Source organism: Mauremys reevesii, linkage group 6 (assembly GCF_016161935.1).
Source record: "Mauremys reevesii isolate NIE-2019 linkage group 6, ASM1616193v1, whole genome shotgun sequence".
Lineage (NCBI taxonomy): Eukaryota > Metazoa > Chordata > Testudines > Geoemydidae > Mauremys > Mauremys reevesii.
The window spans coordinates 109,950,781-109,967,038 of NC_052628.1; the positions used below are offsets into that span (position 1 = coordinate 109,950,781).

The window sequence follows — 16,258 nt, forward strand, 5'->3', positions numbered from 1 at the left end:
GCATCTACGAAACCGCCGATATCTGGTTCCCCCTTCCAACTGGTACTTAGAAACAGCAACTTGTCACTTGAGACAAGTGCCTATTAAAATTACATAGACACAGGTAAAAGTGATCCCAATGCACAAGGCGACAGCAGGCAATTAGGATCAGCAACAGACCACACACTGTCCTGCCGCCATCTCACGTATCGCATTAGTCTCTCCAAATGTCTTTTCTTCTTAACAAATTTGAGTGCAAGATTGTTCCCCTGCCTACCAGAAACCTGTGGGTCCGAATCTGATCATCTTTTAGGCTTCTGAATGGTGTTTTAATTTTGATCTCCATCAAATAATATCCAACCTGGCACAGCATACCCTAACAAGAGGGAATCTGACATCAACACTTGGATATTAGGCCAAAGTCTGTTCTCAGTTACACTGATATTTTTTTAGGAAGTGGCAGTGGCATTACTCTAGATTTATATCTGTGTAACACAGAAGAATCTGATCCACTAATTTTAGGAAGGTTTAATATGTGATATGCTGTTGATTTTTATGCCTAATAGTTCATTTATTTATGAGAGTGTCACATCTGAACCCAGAATTTTTGCAGATGAGAGGAGTATTCTCCACTTGATCTGTGGCTGAATTTAGGGCCCAATGCTGAGCATTTAACACATTCTTAATGAAGTAAATGGGAGTTACCACATGCTCTCCACTTCCCGGGATCAGGCCTCTCCCATTCATCAGGGGCTGACAAGAAGTGACCTGAGCCCAGTGCAGAGCAGGCAGGCTCTGGTGTGAACTGTCTTAAATGCTGTAGACCTGCAATAACTTTGGCTGTTCCAGTGCTGGGCAACTGTTGAACAGAGACTGCCTTCTGTGATGCACAGTGCTAAGCTGTGCAGTAGTTCTGACACATGAAAACAAGGCATCACACACTCATTTTCATTTGTGCACCATTCTTCAAGGGCCAAAGGCCGCCTAGGTGTCATTAAATGCACTCGGCCTCATGCTCTCCACTTTAGTTACTGGCTAATACATCTAGCACGGGAAATACAATCTCATAGAACAGAAACTATAGCTAGAACAACCACTGACCTCTGCAGAGCAGAAGACAACGGATAGTGACAGAGTACATCTCTGGCATACAAGAGTTATTCCTATGAAATGGCTGTCACAAAGGACATGCTCTTCTTCATTTTTTCTTTTGCTATGTTCCCTAAACAGCGTTCCCTTAACCTAACTCGGTGTTTTTTAAACACACAACAATGCTTTTACATTTGGGTCTGCAACTCAACTGCGTATCTAGGAGAAAAATGCAGGCAACATGGCTCCTTCAGTACTTCGTACCTACCGGTACATCAGTTAAGCTATTAGACTTATCACACACACTCGGAAATTTCCAAAGTGGTGTTTAGCAATTGAATTGCACTGGTCCTTATCTTCAAGCCAGGGCGCAGTATATCTAAAAGATCACCTAAAGCTCTGGGATGAACACTGAAAACAATAACTCCACTCATCAGGTACAATGGAATTTTCTAGCACCGGGATAAAGCACCGCGATGTGCAGGAGACAGAGGTTTCTTGGCGGGCTAGTCTGAGACTATGGGACTCCCACAGGAACTGAGGACCCACCATAACAAAGCTCACTACCTTCCACTCCAAGTGCAAGGCACACTCCTTCAAGCGGTCTTCTCCAATATAAATGCACAGCATCCTACAGGCGAGTCTCATCTTACGCTGGGGTTACGTTCTGCTGTCAGCGCGTAAAGCGAAAATCGCTTATAGTCAAAATTACATTGAGTGTAATGGCGGGTGGAATCGCCAGCACTACAGGTACAGTATTTGAATTGTTATTTTTCTCTTTGTTTTTGCCGACTGCGCAAAGCTGAATTTGCTCATGTTAAATGCGCGTAAGATGAGACTTGCCTGTATACATTGAACAACCAAACTAAAAGACTACATTGCACACACAATTCTCCCCAAGGGAAGAGGATTAAAGAACAAGCCGCATGTGACAGATGTTAGTCACATCACTCAATGCACTACCAGAAGGTTCTCAGATACACTGGGAATTATGATGACAGAAGAACCTATACAGAATAATTCTCTGCAGCACCGAGGAATCCAAGAGTAGTGTGAACTAATGTTTTAAACTATCTGAGTATGTGGTCCCTGTTTTTTTTTTTTTTTTTTTTTAAAGCATAAGGGATCACACATGGCTTTTATTATCAGAAGTGGTGTTTAACCAGTTACTTTTAAAGCACATACTTGAATTAAGTCCAAAAATGTCTATAAAGACATGAGGGTTGCCTTAAAGTAAGCCAATAATGACTTTTGTCTGTTTGATTTCTAATTCTACCATTTGTTTGCAAACAAATAAAAATAAAAAACCAGGTCCAAGTTCAGACCTGGAGTAGCCGGAGCAACTGTGGTGTAAACAGGTGCAATGAAGTTATACTACTTACAAAGCTTTGGAATTTGAGCTGTAGTGCATATGACAGAGGCAGCTATGCAGCTCCATAGGGAAGACTGTATTGAGATTTGCACCAAACCCTGGATTAAAATTCCTTTATTCCTTAATGATTAAATTGTATTCTGACTATTATTAATGCATGACTGAAGGCCCATTTATGATCAGGGCCCCACTGGGATAGGTTCTGCACAAACACACAAAGACATACATGGTCACTGCTCTCAAAAGCATGTATCCTAATGTAACACACTAAATAACTCCTCCGAGCACAACTAAATTTTCCACAATATTTGTATGGCAAAATATTTACTAACTTTTGCAGAGCAAACATGGGAAAATGAACCCTGGTTGAAAATTTTCTCTGCGAGTTTCACTTTCTTCAGGTCTTTCTTGCTAAACAGCCAGAGACACACCAAATCCAAAATGTCACAGACATCTGAAGTCTCATAACATCTCAGACATAAGCCACTTTTCAAAGGTTTCACACAAAGAGTTATTCCCCTGATTCATAATAATGTCATTTAGCTCTGCAGAAGAAAGTCACTCACAGATGCTTCAGCTCACTAACAAACTTGCTCTCTATTCTAATAGATAACCAACCCCCACGTAAGCATCCAGTTCCTCACACTCAAAACAGACCATGTGAACTCCAGCACCATGTACATACAATACACTGCTGACTTTACCCCTGCTGTACAAATGTCTCAATGCAATAGATCCTAGTCTAGGTGAGTTTGGAGTTCAGGTTGTGAGTATGATTGTGAGCCCTCCGTGTGACCAGCCCTAGTTAATGCAAGAGACATCTGACCTTACGTGCTCAGGGCCCACTAGGGTGGAACAGCTGAACTGGCAAGCTCAAGAGTGAGACCTATGTATGCAGGAGACAAAGCTCTCCCTGTGACTGGCCCACAAATCTGCATCTCGTTCCCAGGAGAGATCAGAGCACAAGTCTCAGCCCCTTTGGAATGAAATATCAAACCCACTTATTGGCCCTAAACCTGAGCTTTCTTTCATTAACCCCACCCCGATTAACAAAAAATCCTTGTGGCATGGAGAAAAGCTGAAACCTTTTTAGGTTCATTTTAATAAACTTTCTCAGATACCATGGTGATGGCCATGATATAAAGGAGCTAAACAGATGGGGAGCCAGTCTTGTAATAGTCACTCTCCAGTTGAGAAACAATTCCACCCTCATGCCAACTGAGTGAAGGATTCCCTTGTGAAATAAGGTCTAACAGTTGTTTTCTGCTGCAGACTCTTGTCAACAGAGGACTGAGATAAGGTGTAATTTACATGTTTGAACTGGAAGCAGACTTTGTCCTCCATTAAGCTGCACACATGGCAACAAGCCAGCAGCATTCACTGGGGAAGAGGACTCTGGTGAACCACAAAGCCTTTTGTCAATGCGGAGCTTGTGCTTGGAAAAGGTTCTCTTCATTTAAATCATTAGGTCTTACACACTATACCGCTAAATGTGCTTATTTGAGGTTTACTGCATTTGTACTTATGGCGGGGGTGGAAGGGATATGAGATCTTTTGATTCCTAATTTTGGGCAACACGGTCGTTTTCCAATCTGCTCTATGCAAGTGGAGGGCGCGGGGGGCTCAGCGACAGCACAGGGAAGGAATCGAGCTGTACGGAGGTACTATTCCTTCCCTCCTTCCACTTTACTCCAACACACTGCCCCTCAACAATAGCAATTAACTGCCCTTCAGCCCAAATCAGCTCATCCGGGGACTGCAGCAGGCACTCCTGCTGATGGATTGTTAATGGTCACGATTTAAGAAGTGGGAAGCAGAGTCTGATTTTCAAATTTCAGCTTGAGTGTATAGGGCTGGCAGTTCGAAAACATACCTTAGAAATGGGGCAAAGCTGCTATGAATGCCACTGAGAGAGAATAAATCTGGGACTCCCAATGTCATTGTGAGAAAGATCCAACGATGATGATATTGGCACTTAAAAGTATTGAGAGCTCCTCCAAAGGAACGTTTACAGTGAGCGTCCAAGTGACAATTTCTGCTCTCAAGTATCAGAGGGGTAGCCGTGTTAGTCTGGTTCTGTAGAAGCAGCAAAGAGTCCTGTGGCACCTTATAGACTAACAGACGTTTTGCAGCATGAGCTTAAGTGGGTATTCATCCACGAAAGCTCATGCTGCAAAACGTCTGTTAGTCTATAAGGTGCCACAGGACTCTTTGCTGTTTCTGCTCTCAGTAACTCCAGAGCAGTCCCACTGAAGTCAGAATTACACCAGTCTACATGAGAGCAACAGTTTGCCAAAGCTGTCCTGTTTCTGACCTTGTACCTGTACATTAGCTAGTCGCTTAAAACTCACAATATCCAATTCCTACAGAACATCCAATGTGTTCTGAACTGCACTGTTTCCATACTGGATACTTACAAACTCTAAATTAGCCAGTGTTTTGAGTTTTGGCATTAACTACTAACTAAAAGAGCAGTGCAATCGCTCCTGATTAAAATGGCATGACAGATGGGATGGGTGATAGTAAGGAGCTGTGGTGATCACTATTACCCCAAAGAAATTAAGAGAGATTGGGCCTGGAGCTTGTCCAGACTACTTCTATGCTTTGGTCCTTATTCTTTCATAGGCACAGAGCCTGAGGTAGTTAACGTATGTTATGTAACACGTAAAAACAAGGACCCAAATTGCTCCCAGGAATAATCAGCTACACAAGATAGGCGTTGAAGTGGTGGAAAGGCCAGGCTTCTAATTATCTTGTAAACTGCATTGTTCATTATCCAGAGGGGGCTAGTGGGATGCTTCTCAGCCCTGCTGGAGGAGGCGGCAACTGTCTTTTTTTTTTTTTTTTTTAAAGTTTGTGAGTTAGTTTATCTTTATGCAGAGACATCTGTTAGCTCCTGAACAATAGGAACAAAAAACAGGGTGGTGGAGACTTTGACATATAACCTAGGTCGGCAGGGCCTCAAAACCTTCCTTGAGAACAGAAATGTTCTGCAATTGTCACACACACACAAACTTGATGTGGTTTGATGACTGGAGAAATGCAATGACCACACACCTCTCTGTGCCCTGTTGATTTCATTACTCATGCAGGGCAAAGAGTGCAGAAGCAATCTCCCTCTTTTAACCTATCTCACTTCCCAAACAGAGGAGAAACCTATGCTTTCCCAGATCAGAGAGTTAGGATACTCTGCTGCGGTATAGAACTGGCTTCCCCTAGTAGTTCACCAAAGTCCAGGGCACAGCTGTTTACTTAGGCCATTAATTAATAACTAGTACCAGGATAGGGTGAGATCCTACGAGACAAGGGCATACAATATGGTTTATGCCTTTCATTTTAGTTTATCCTTTATAGCCAAATGGAAATTGTTAAATTAATAAATTCTATTTAAAGAAGCCAATTCTTCCTTAATGGAAATTCCCATGTAATTTAATAGGGATTAAACTGATAAGGTATTAATGAAATTTAACAGGACTAAAGCTCTTAAAGCTCTCTCACTCAACCCTGAGGCACACTGGAAAGAATCCTGGGATAAGCCAACGTCTCAAACAAGTACCTGATTGCCAGCCCGACAAAAGACCTTTCAGGAAACCCTGGAAACAATGGTCCATATTGAACCATTTCAGAACACTGCGTGGCAGATGCTGTCATCTCATATACCCCTGGAAGATAACAGATAACCCACAATATGACTGTGGACACCACCAGGAAACTGTGAACTACACCATAAATTAGTATGTTTGCTTTGATTGTTTGCCAGTGGTGTCAGATTTACACCAAGCCTCTTCTGAAGCTACTTATAGGATCACTAATTTGGACTTGGTTATTTGAATGCTGCTAATCCCCTCTCTTGCGATCCTAAAGAAGAAAAGAACTGGCTTCTATAGAAATTATCCTTAAAACCAGTCAAATTTAATTGAGAATTAAATCCTTGCTATTTTGTTTTTGTAGGATTCAATAGTAGGGTTACAATTCTCTATTAAGCTGTATAGGATGGCCGCAAAACAAAGATTTTTATATTAATTCTATACGCGTTTCCTCAAAAGTTGTTACTGGAGCTAACTGATCATGTGGATCATTACTCTTTTTAACATTACCCAACAGCCTTAACATCGTTGTCACTTCCATAACAACAACTGTGCTGTCCCAGAGGCCAAAAAAGGGTATGTGCAAGTGAGAGTGTAGGGGTTATTGTGGGAAGAAGATCAAAGGGTGAGGAGGAAATGGACTATGAAACAAAGCTCTTCTTTAAACCAAATCCAGCCTTGGCATAAGCAGATGAGGAGCTAAAGTACAAGGGACTTTAACTTATACTCTCTTGTTAGCTGTTTTCCTGCTCATTTGGAAAAGTCTTATATTACTACTGGAAAAGTAATCGACAATTGTAACTATTCTACAGACTTTTTGAACCATTCTATGTGACTTAATAGAGAATCATATCCCTGTCTTAAAATGCTCCTCAGCAATCCCTCGAGGTCGAGGACGATTTCTTTCACAGGTTTAATTTGTCATGGGTCCTTTGGTGACGGAGGAGTCCGATCCTTGAGCCACAGGCTCGTTGGCAGATGCTGCAGGTGGTGGTGGAAGACAGGGTTGGGCTGTGATTGCTGCATGACAACGGTCTTTCCTTTCTTTCCTGGCATTTTTCTGCAGCCAGGGCAAGGCAATTTTCCTCAAAAGTGGACGTTTCTTCTCTGACAAGTCTTCACCAGTTATCCTTATCCTGGGCTGCTGTCTCCCAGTGTCTGGTGTTAATGCCACATCTCTTGATGTTTATCTTGAGAGTGTTTTTAAAGCGTTTCTTTTGGTCTCCCCATTTCCTTTCTCCTTTGGTGAGTTGGGCGCACAGCAGTTGTTTTGGTAGGCGTACATCAGGCATGCGCACACAGTGCACCTCAGTTGGTGCTGGATAATCAGGGACTCAACACTGTAGATGTTGGCCTCTGTAAGGACACTGACATTAGTGCAACGACTCTCCCACTTTATGTTGGCGATCTTCCGAAGAAAGCGCTGGTGCTGGCATTCTAGGTTTTTCAGGTGTTTTCTGTGGGTTACCCAAGTCTCACAGCCACAGAGGAGAGTTGAGGTTACCACCACTTTATAAACTAAAAGTCTAGTGTATGTTCTGATATTGTGATTGTTGAACACCCACCTGGCGAGACAGTCTGCCAGAAGCAAGGCGAGAACAGCGGATTCTGTGCTGAATCTCAACATCTACGTCTGCCCTCTGTGAGAGATGGCTGCCAAGATAGACAAAGTATTCTACATTTTCCAGTTCTTCTTTGTGAACGTAGATCTTCCTTGCTGGGTCTCATGATTGACCAGGCACAGGCTGGTGGAGAACTTGTGTTTTGCCGATGTTCAGAGTAAGCCCTAGGCTTTTGTAAGCTTCAGAGAAGCAATTAAAGGCTGTTTGAAGATCCTCCTTTGAGTGTTCAACTACAGCACAATCATCTGCATACCAGAGTTTGGTTATTGTAGGCAATATTACTTTAGTTCTGGCACAGAGATGAGAAAGGTTGAAGAGGTTGCCATCAATCCGATATTGGATGCCAATGCCCTGTGGTAGACGGTATTGGGTTAATGTTTTCATAGCTGCTAAAAAAATGGAGAAAAGGGTGCGTGCCAGTACACAACCTTGTTTTATGCCAGTTCGGATGACAAAGGGCTCAGAGGTAGACACACTGCACAGGATGGAGGCAGTCATCTGGTCGTGGAGGAGTCTTACAATGGTGATAAATTTGCTTGAGCAGCCAAACTTTGACATGATTTTCCACAGAGCCTCACAGCTGACAGAGTTGAGGCTTTGGTTAGATCAAAAGAGGCCATATACAGCTCCTGGTGTTGGTTAAAAAGAAACTATACAAACCCTACTGAATGTCTGTTAGGATCCCCGGTTTCATCCCTATGACATTCTACAGAACTTTTCCCATAGGATTTAAAGTTTATTAGAGAATATTTAAAAATAAACGATACAAAGTGTTTGAAGCGTCAGTTATTGTGTCATTGGGGGTAACATACAGGTTGTAGGGGGATGTTAACGTTTTGGTATTGGACGGCATATACATATACACAGTCTGTCATGTCCCCAATGTGGGGTATACGGTGGGGGAGTTCAGGGTACAGCCAGCAAGCAGTGAGGGTACATCACTCATACAAACAGCTTATGGATAGTCGTGGGCTTGAATAAATGAGCTGACTGGGTAATGATGATAGGATGCCCCTCACAGGGCAGAGTTCAGTTTGGTTGGTTCAGGGCTCAGGGGATAAAGTCCAACAGGGGAAGTTTACAGGTCTCTTCCCCCTTGTGGGTGCACGAAGTCATGCCGGCTCACTCTTGGTATTGACGGTGGCCGGTGACGTGCTTTGTGTAAATGTCTCTGGACCACCGAATAGCGTCCGAGACTATTAGGTATCTCATGAGCCGCGCATAGCGACGGCCCATCCCACAGGTCCGCAATACGCGTTCATTAAGGGGGTCCCAGGCGCCCTAGGCCCCAACTATCAGAGCGTCGGTGTGGACCTCGTAGCCCTTTGCTCGCAGGGTGTCAGCCAGGGGAGCGTACTTTTCGAGTTTGCGGGCTCAGGCTTGGTGGAAGGCCGTGGTCCTATTCTCAAACGGGATCGTCGCGTCGACGAGGATGATCTTTTTCCGGTCCTCATCCGTGACGACGATGTCCGGGCGCAGCAGGCTGTCGGTGCCAGGGATGGTGCAATTGACAGCGATCTCTCCCAGGTGCGGGGCGATGGCCTTCACCAGGCGGTCCTGGACGGCGTTGTGGCGCAGCTGCCAGGCTCTGCCGTGGGGCTTGCAGCTGCACAGGATGTGGGGCAAGGTCTCCATGGCGTACCCACACTTCCGGCAGCGTTTGTCCGGGTTCCCGTGGCGGACGGCTCCGTTGAGAGGGACACAGTTCAGCCGGGCGCGGTGTATGAACCGCCAGTCGGCGAAACGGATGAAGCTGCCTGAGGGGAGGAAGTGGTTGCTGAAGTCCCACTTACACCACTCCCTCACCTCTCAGGCCTGATCGATGCCAGGATCTGGAAGGTGTTAGCTACCATGCATTAACACTCTAGTGTACACAGGGCAGTGTACCTTTTAAGATGTGTTAAACTGATCAAGTGAAAGCCTAGGGAGGAGCCTCAGTTTTAAAACGGCATTGGCTACAATAGACTGTTAACATGTGTTAGCTAACACCTTCCAAACTCTAGTTTAGACAAGGCCTCAAGAATAAGTAACTTTGTACTTCCATTGAATGCCAAATTGGTGCTCCTTTAGTACTTATTCAGTTTCTGATCAATTTATACCCTATGTGTAACTTACACCACCACTTAAATAACTTATCAGTGCTGGAACTATGATGCAGAAGTTCTTGGCTCCCAGCCCGTGTTCAATCTACCAGAACATACCATCTCTCATATGGAATTCTGATTTCAAGTTACGTGCTTGATGCAAAGTCACTTGGTGAAGTTCTCTGGGTTTTGTTATGCAGGAAGTCAGACAAGATGATAACTGTCCCTTCTGGCCTTAAAAATCTATTAATCTGAATATTTTTTTCAGTGACTCTTCGAAGAGAAACATTTCTCCACCAAAATCTAAATGAAAAATAATTATGCCCAATGTAAGGCTTCACCGGGTGGGGGAGAAGAACCATCGGCAATTTAATTCAATTTGTGCAGGAGTCGGGGCACACAATGAGCACATCATCAAACTGCTGTTAGATCACCTAGTTTCCCTCTCAGCACTGTCTACACACAGCATATTGTAATTAATTGCTCTCAAAGATGAAAACTGCAACTCACCAAATACTGCAATTGTTCCCAGGATCTACTATTTCCTGATCCTTTTACCTGCTGACCAAAGATCATACAGAGGGGAGGGGGAAAAAGAAAAAAAACTGGATGGTTCAAGAGATACATAAAAGGGTATGGAGTCTTTGGTTGCTAAGTCATCAATTTGAATCCAGCCTGGGTAGACAGTCACTGAAAGTTGGTGCCACATGAAGGCTGTTTGAGGGCCTACATGATGAGTTGGTCTCTACTGGAGAAGAGTCCACATCAATAGTGATAGGCTTCAGCAGCCAAACCTCAGCTGAAAATTATATCCTGGGTTATCTACATGCTAACCTGGGTTTAACTCTATCACAAACACTGGTTCTTCAGGGCTGCAATCAGCCAAGCACGAGTTTACCAAAAGGAAAGAACAGGCTTATGTCCAGAATAGAGCAGCGGTATTCAGACATGTCTGACTTATCGCCATAGAAAGCAATGACATGAAGTCTACAAAACTTGAACCCCATTTCTGGATACAGTTGTATATAAAAAATATTAATAATAAAAAAGTTGAGATGGTTCAAACCAGCCATTCCACCAAACCTCTTCTCATTTTCCCTCCACCGACTTCCCACCCTCCCTATTCATGTCCGTAGTCTCCTATTTTATTACTGTTATTCCCCCCCTAACATGTTATGTTTATGTTGTCTGGCTTTGTGTTGTTTGGCCTTGCAGCTTTGACAAGTCATAAAATTGCATAATTCTAGAATTCTGCTGGCAATCCCATGCAACGTGTGGTATTTGGAAACATACACAAGCTGGAAACCATTTAGCTTTTTGTACTTTTCATTGTCTGTTTTTTTTTTAATTAGGAAAATCAAAAAATTACCAAAAAAATAAAAAACCACCACCAAAGCCAGTGTTGATGGCCTCAACACAGTAGCCTTGAGTGGGCACAGAGATTGAACTATCTTTCACACTACAGATATAAATCCTATAGGCAAGGATTGAGGCATATGATCAGGGGAATGCAGGGAGCTTGAAATTTGTGGCTATATAATTTCAGTCTCTAGCAGAGCTGCCCAGAGGATTCAGGGGACCTGGGGCAAAGTGGGGGAGATGCGGCGCTTGTAGTCACCCGGCGGCAGTACAGGTCTTCATCAGCATTTCGGTGGCGGGGGGCCCTTCTGTCGCTTAGCGTCTTCAGCAGCACTGAAGGGCTCCCCAACGCCGAAACGCCGCCGAAGAGCCAGAGCGACTGAAGGGCCCCTCGCCGCCGAAATGCTGCCAAAGACCCAGAACGAATGAAGGGCCACTCGCCACCAAAATGCTGCCAAAGACCCAGAGCGACTGAAGGGCCCCTCACTGCCGAAATGCCGCCAAAGAGCCGGAGCGACTGAAGGGCCCCTCGCCGCCGAAATGCCACCAAAGACCCGGACCACCGCCGGGCCAGGGCTCGCAGGGCCCCTGAGGGGTCCGAGGCAAATTGCCCCACTTGCCCCCCACCCCGGGCGGCCTGGTCTCTAGAACTGTTAGCCTCGGACATGCTATAATCTCACTTCACCAAAATTCAAACAAACTGAGAACAGTGGGGAAAAATTAAGGAAACCGCTCTTCACAGCAAGAGGCTATCACCACAAGAGACCCTTTAAGGCTTCACACTGTCAGAAGGACGTGTGCCTTATCTTCAGCCAAGTGGTTTTGTTAGCCACTCACCACTCTGCTATCAGCACCTCCATTCCCATACCAGGTCCTGCTCTCATCCTCCAGTCATTCCTGTAGTGTTAGCAACAGCAGATGCGAGCAGGAGGGAGAGAGAGAGAGACTGTGAGATCAGCAGATGAACGGCTCAGAATGACTGCAGAAAGTACAGAAGGAAATGGCCATAGACCACAGGAAACACACAGACTGACCCTGATGGGGGCCCAGGGATGAGAGTAAATATATACAGATGTCTGTGTTATAAATCAGGAACAATCTCATTTTAACTCACACAGTTCCTAGTTACAGGTTTTTAACCACAAAGGAAAACGAAAACAAAAACACCCAAAACCGAAACAAAAAGAAATCCAACAGGACTGGCCCTCCTGAAATTATTTTTCAACCCCTTCAAGTAGCTCTTCAGTAAAAGCTGTGTTTAATAGCAATTATGGAAATCCTACTCTAAATAGTCTGCATGATGTATATAAAATTAAAGAGGGCGTTATTTAATAGGATTAGTTTTGGAAATGTGTACAGTTTCTATGGGATTGCCATTACAAATCTCTCCCTGGACTCCCTTAGGTAAATTCATTTGCTAATGGAAACGGCAGCTCAAATCCTGTACAAAGGACACATGTCTTTTTTAAAGGAATGGGGGACTGTGCACTGCAGAGATGCACAGTAGTAAATTAATCCCTCCATTAATAGCCAGACTTTTATGATGCAGAGTTTCTTTTTGCAGACCCTTTTCTCCCTCCTTTTTATGATCACAGAGGTAGCCGCAGCGTAAAGACAGCCTAAAAAGAGGTATAACAATGCTCACTATGCTTTAAAACTACTGCGGTAGCAACAATAGTGCATGGCACAAGATAAACCTCTTTTGCTCAGATATCCGTTTGTAATCAATTTCAGTTGCTTCAAGGAATGAGCATTTGGCATTTCACTGTGATTAATTTTTCAGAATGAAAATAAGGAGAATCGAGATAATAGAAAAGAAAACATGCACAGGGGGGCTGCGACTCAGACAGTAGCAACCAGGGCCAGATTTAGGGGCAGGCGACCCGCCTGGGGTGCTGTAAGGTATTCAAAAGTTTAACAAATGGAAGGAGGAGGCGCCAAAAACACTCCTTGCCTGGGGCACAATTTGGTCCAGGGCCAGCTCCGGTAGCAACCATGGCACAGCACAGTCCCAAAGCTTCTGTCTCATACAGTGGGGACAGTGAAAGGCAGAACATGGATGGAATGTGCCAGCTAAGCACAGCTATTATTCCAAGAGCTTTCCAAGCAATACGTTAATTGTTGGGTGGCAATGTTCTCCATTTTCCATATGTAGAAACTGAGGCACAGAAAAGTTTCCCAAAGTTTCCCAAGGAGTCACTAACTGATCTTGAAATGGAACCTAGAAGTTCTGATGCCTGGGCATCAGCTCTAAACTCTAAGGCAAAACTGACTCACATAGCAACATTTAGGTCCAAACTTTCACTGGGCTATGAACCTGGGGTCCCTAACTTGGGATGCGTAGGGCCTGATTTGCAGAGGTGGCAAGCATCTGTAACTCTTGCCGAAGTCAACTGATGCTCTGCATTTCTAAATGTCAGCACCTAAGTTCACTCACGTTGGGCATCCAAAATCTGAACCTTAACAACCAATCCAAACCAGAAACTAGTGCCTGCAGTAAATACTGCGTGGTACTTGCGTACAGATGTACTCAGAGCAGGAGACATTTCTGGTAAACTAAGAAAAAGGCATTATTATGCAATAATGCTTCAGTTGGGTATCCATAAAATCTCCTCCTGAAGTGCCTACGTCTCAGAGGCATGTAACCATGTGTAGAAGCAGAAAAGAGTCAATTGTGAGAATGAGTGATGGAAATTAGTCTGTGAATTGGCACTGTGCTCCTTATAACTCGCCCCACAAGTGGTCGGCATTCCTGGCCAAATTATCAAGATCCAGATGACATGGAGCTGCTCCACCGTTATCTGAAATTCCATGCCCAGTGCTATGGGGCAAGAAGCAGGTCAGGTCCCCCAGCTCACGTTACTGATGAAAGTTCTAGGCTGCACAAGCACAGTGACGTCAGCGTCATTCCACCATCCTTACTTCTGACAAACATCAACCAGTCCTGACCTACCCTCTCTTTCCTCACCTCCCAGTGGTGTGGGAGGGCTACCTACTGCCATCGCTCCCTTCTCCCTCTGATCACCACTGCCTCCTGCCCTCTACCTTTCACACTTGGCCAAAGTGCAGACCCACCAGAGGAGCAGCAGCACGTGTTAAATCCTCATTGACTTTCACCATCCCACTCAGTCGATAGTGAAGCGAACAGGTGCATTTTGTGCTGTGCTCCCATGACGCCACTAGGACCGAGAGAGAGACTGAGCACTGGCCAGTCCCACTTCTATCAGAGCTGTGCTTGGCACCTCAGATTTTCAGAGCGATGCAATGGGCGGCAGCCTCTTCCCCTTCCCAGATCTTTCTCTTCACCTGATGCAATACACAAACAGGAGTCGGCTGCTGGGAGGAGGAAGCTGGCAGAGGGGTATTATGGATCCCCTTGTTTTGTTTCCTGTGGCACCTTATAGACTAACAGACGTTCTGCAGCATGAGCTTTCGTGGGTGAATACCCACTTCTTCAGATGCAAGAATACCCCGTGGTATTCACCCACGAAAGCTCATGCAGCTCTGTTCTTGTTAGTAATCTGCATGAGTGCAGATTTTTTTTTTTTTTTTTTCAGAGACTAACACTACTACCCTCTGATACTTGTTTTGTTTGACTTTCATTCTGGAATGGACTGAAAATGACAGGACTTGGCACTTTCCCACAGAGCTCTGAGAGGTTCACCCTGGACTAGGCAGTGGGGAATCCACCTCCCAGACACCAGCTAACTGTTTTTATTAACAAAGAGGCTTTGGGAATTTAACAACAAAGTAGACGAGGATAACAAGATGATTCCTCTCATTGGACTAACAAATAATTCATAATTCACAAGCTTTCAGGACAAAAATTTCCTCCAGTCACCTCTTCCAAAGAAGGGGATTATTAGAGCTGAAAGATGGGGTATTATAGATTTTATGTTGGTTCAATAAAGCTGTCAACATGTTATCTGCCTCTCCCAAAGCCACAGAATTGACCATAAATATTTTCTGCACATATGAACAAAGTCACTGATATTACCAAAGGGAAGTGAAACACTGCGACGGGCCGTCACACAACCACGGTACAACAAAGCCCACATACATTTCAGTGACAGTTCAAAAATCAAGGAGACCTGGAGAAATCAAAACCACTTCCGGCTGCCCATAAAATGAGGCACAGCTTCCTTTGAAACCTGCCTTCTTCCTGCTGTGCGATGAACTGGAGGAGTTTAGGTTACAGCCTGTAACCACCACCTTTCATACTGATGTGCAACGAGAGGAAAGGAATAGGGACAAGTCTCTGGAACACAAACCCACAACAAGTCTGCCCACCCACATGATGATCAGAGCTGGGCAGTAGGCAATCCAAAGGTCAGCAGAGCTTACTGATATTTGCAATGTCGCTGCATGCTCTCACCTCCCAACAAACCCTTCTAAACTAAGCCAGCCTGAGTAATCTTCTAACCACTTGATTTCAGTGTCGCCCTCCCGTTGCTACTCTTTACCTCAATCAAGCCAGACCGTTTCTGAACCTCACGCTGATAAACACAACGTTCCCTTATCCCTTAGGATAATCACACAGCTTTGAGATTTGCAAGAAGTTAGAAATAATAAAAAGAAACTGTTAAATCAAAACTCCTCTAAAGTGCAGTTCTACCTTGAAAAGCGACTAAGGAAAAATGTAGCATCCACAGTTAGCAGCAGCAGTCGCCGTCATAAAGACTTGGGCACAGACACGATTTGGATTTTTTTGCTTCCAGAGAATAGTTGCTTGCTTTTCCCCTCTCTTCTTCTTTTCATAGGAGATAGGAGAGGGGGCAAAGGGACCATGGATAACAGTCCACACTGTGATCCTGATTCTCCACTGTCTTGCACTGTGCACAGCCATTTCCACCTTAGCGAAGTGGATATAAAATGACACTATTCTGATTAGGTAGCTTTTTATGCTCACTTTGTATAGGTGTCAATGGCTACTTAAGGTGCAAGGGAGGGAAGGTTCAGATAGGCTACTATGGTATTGCTGCCCTTGCTGTTGCCACCCCTAAATAATTAAGCTAAGTTTCTTACCAGGGATGAGTGGCTGGGCGGAAAAGATTTTAAATATTTTTTTTTTTAAAAGCAAGCTAACTTTTCATCTTTTGACGTGCTACTCCTGTGGAATGCCTGACACCTCCTCAGCAGCACTCCAGTGTCCAACACTCTGAATTC

The 16,258-nt window shown here is 44.4% G+C and overlaps 1 protein-coding gene across 5 annotated transcripts in view; it reads right to left on the reverse strand.

Moving 5' to 3' along the window:
- Window positions 1-16,258, reverse strand: part of MOB3B (MOB kinase activator 3B) — a 143,769-nt gene that overhangs the window by 69,588 nt on the left and 57,923 nt on the right. The window lies entirely within an intron of this gene.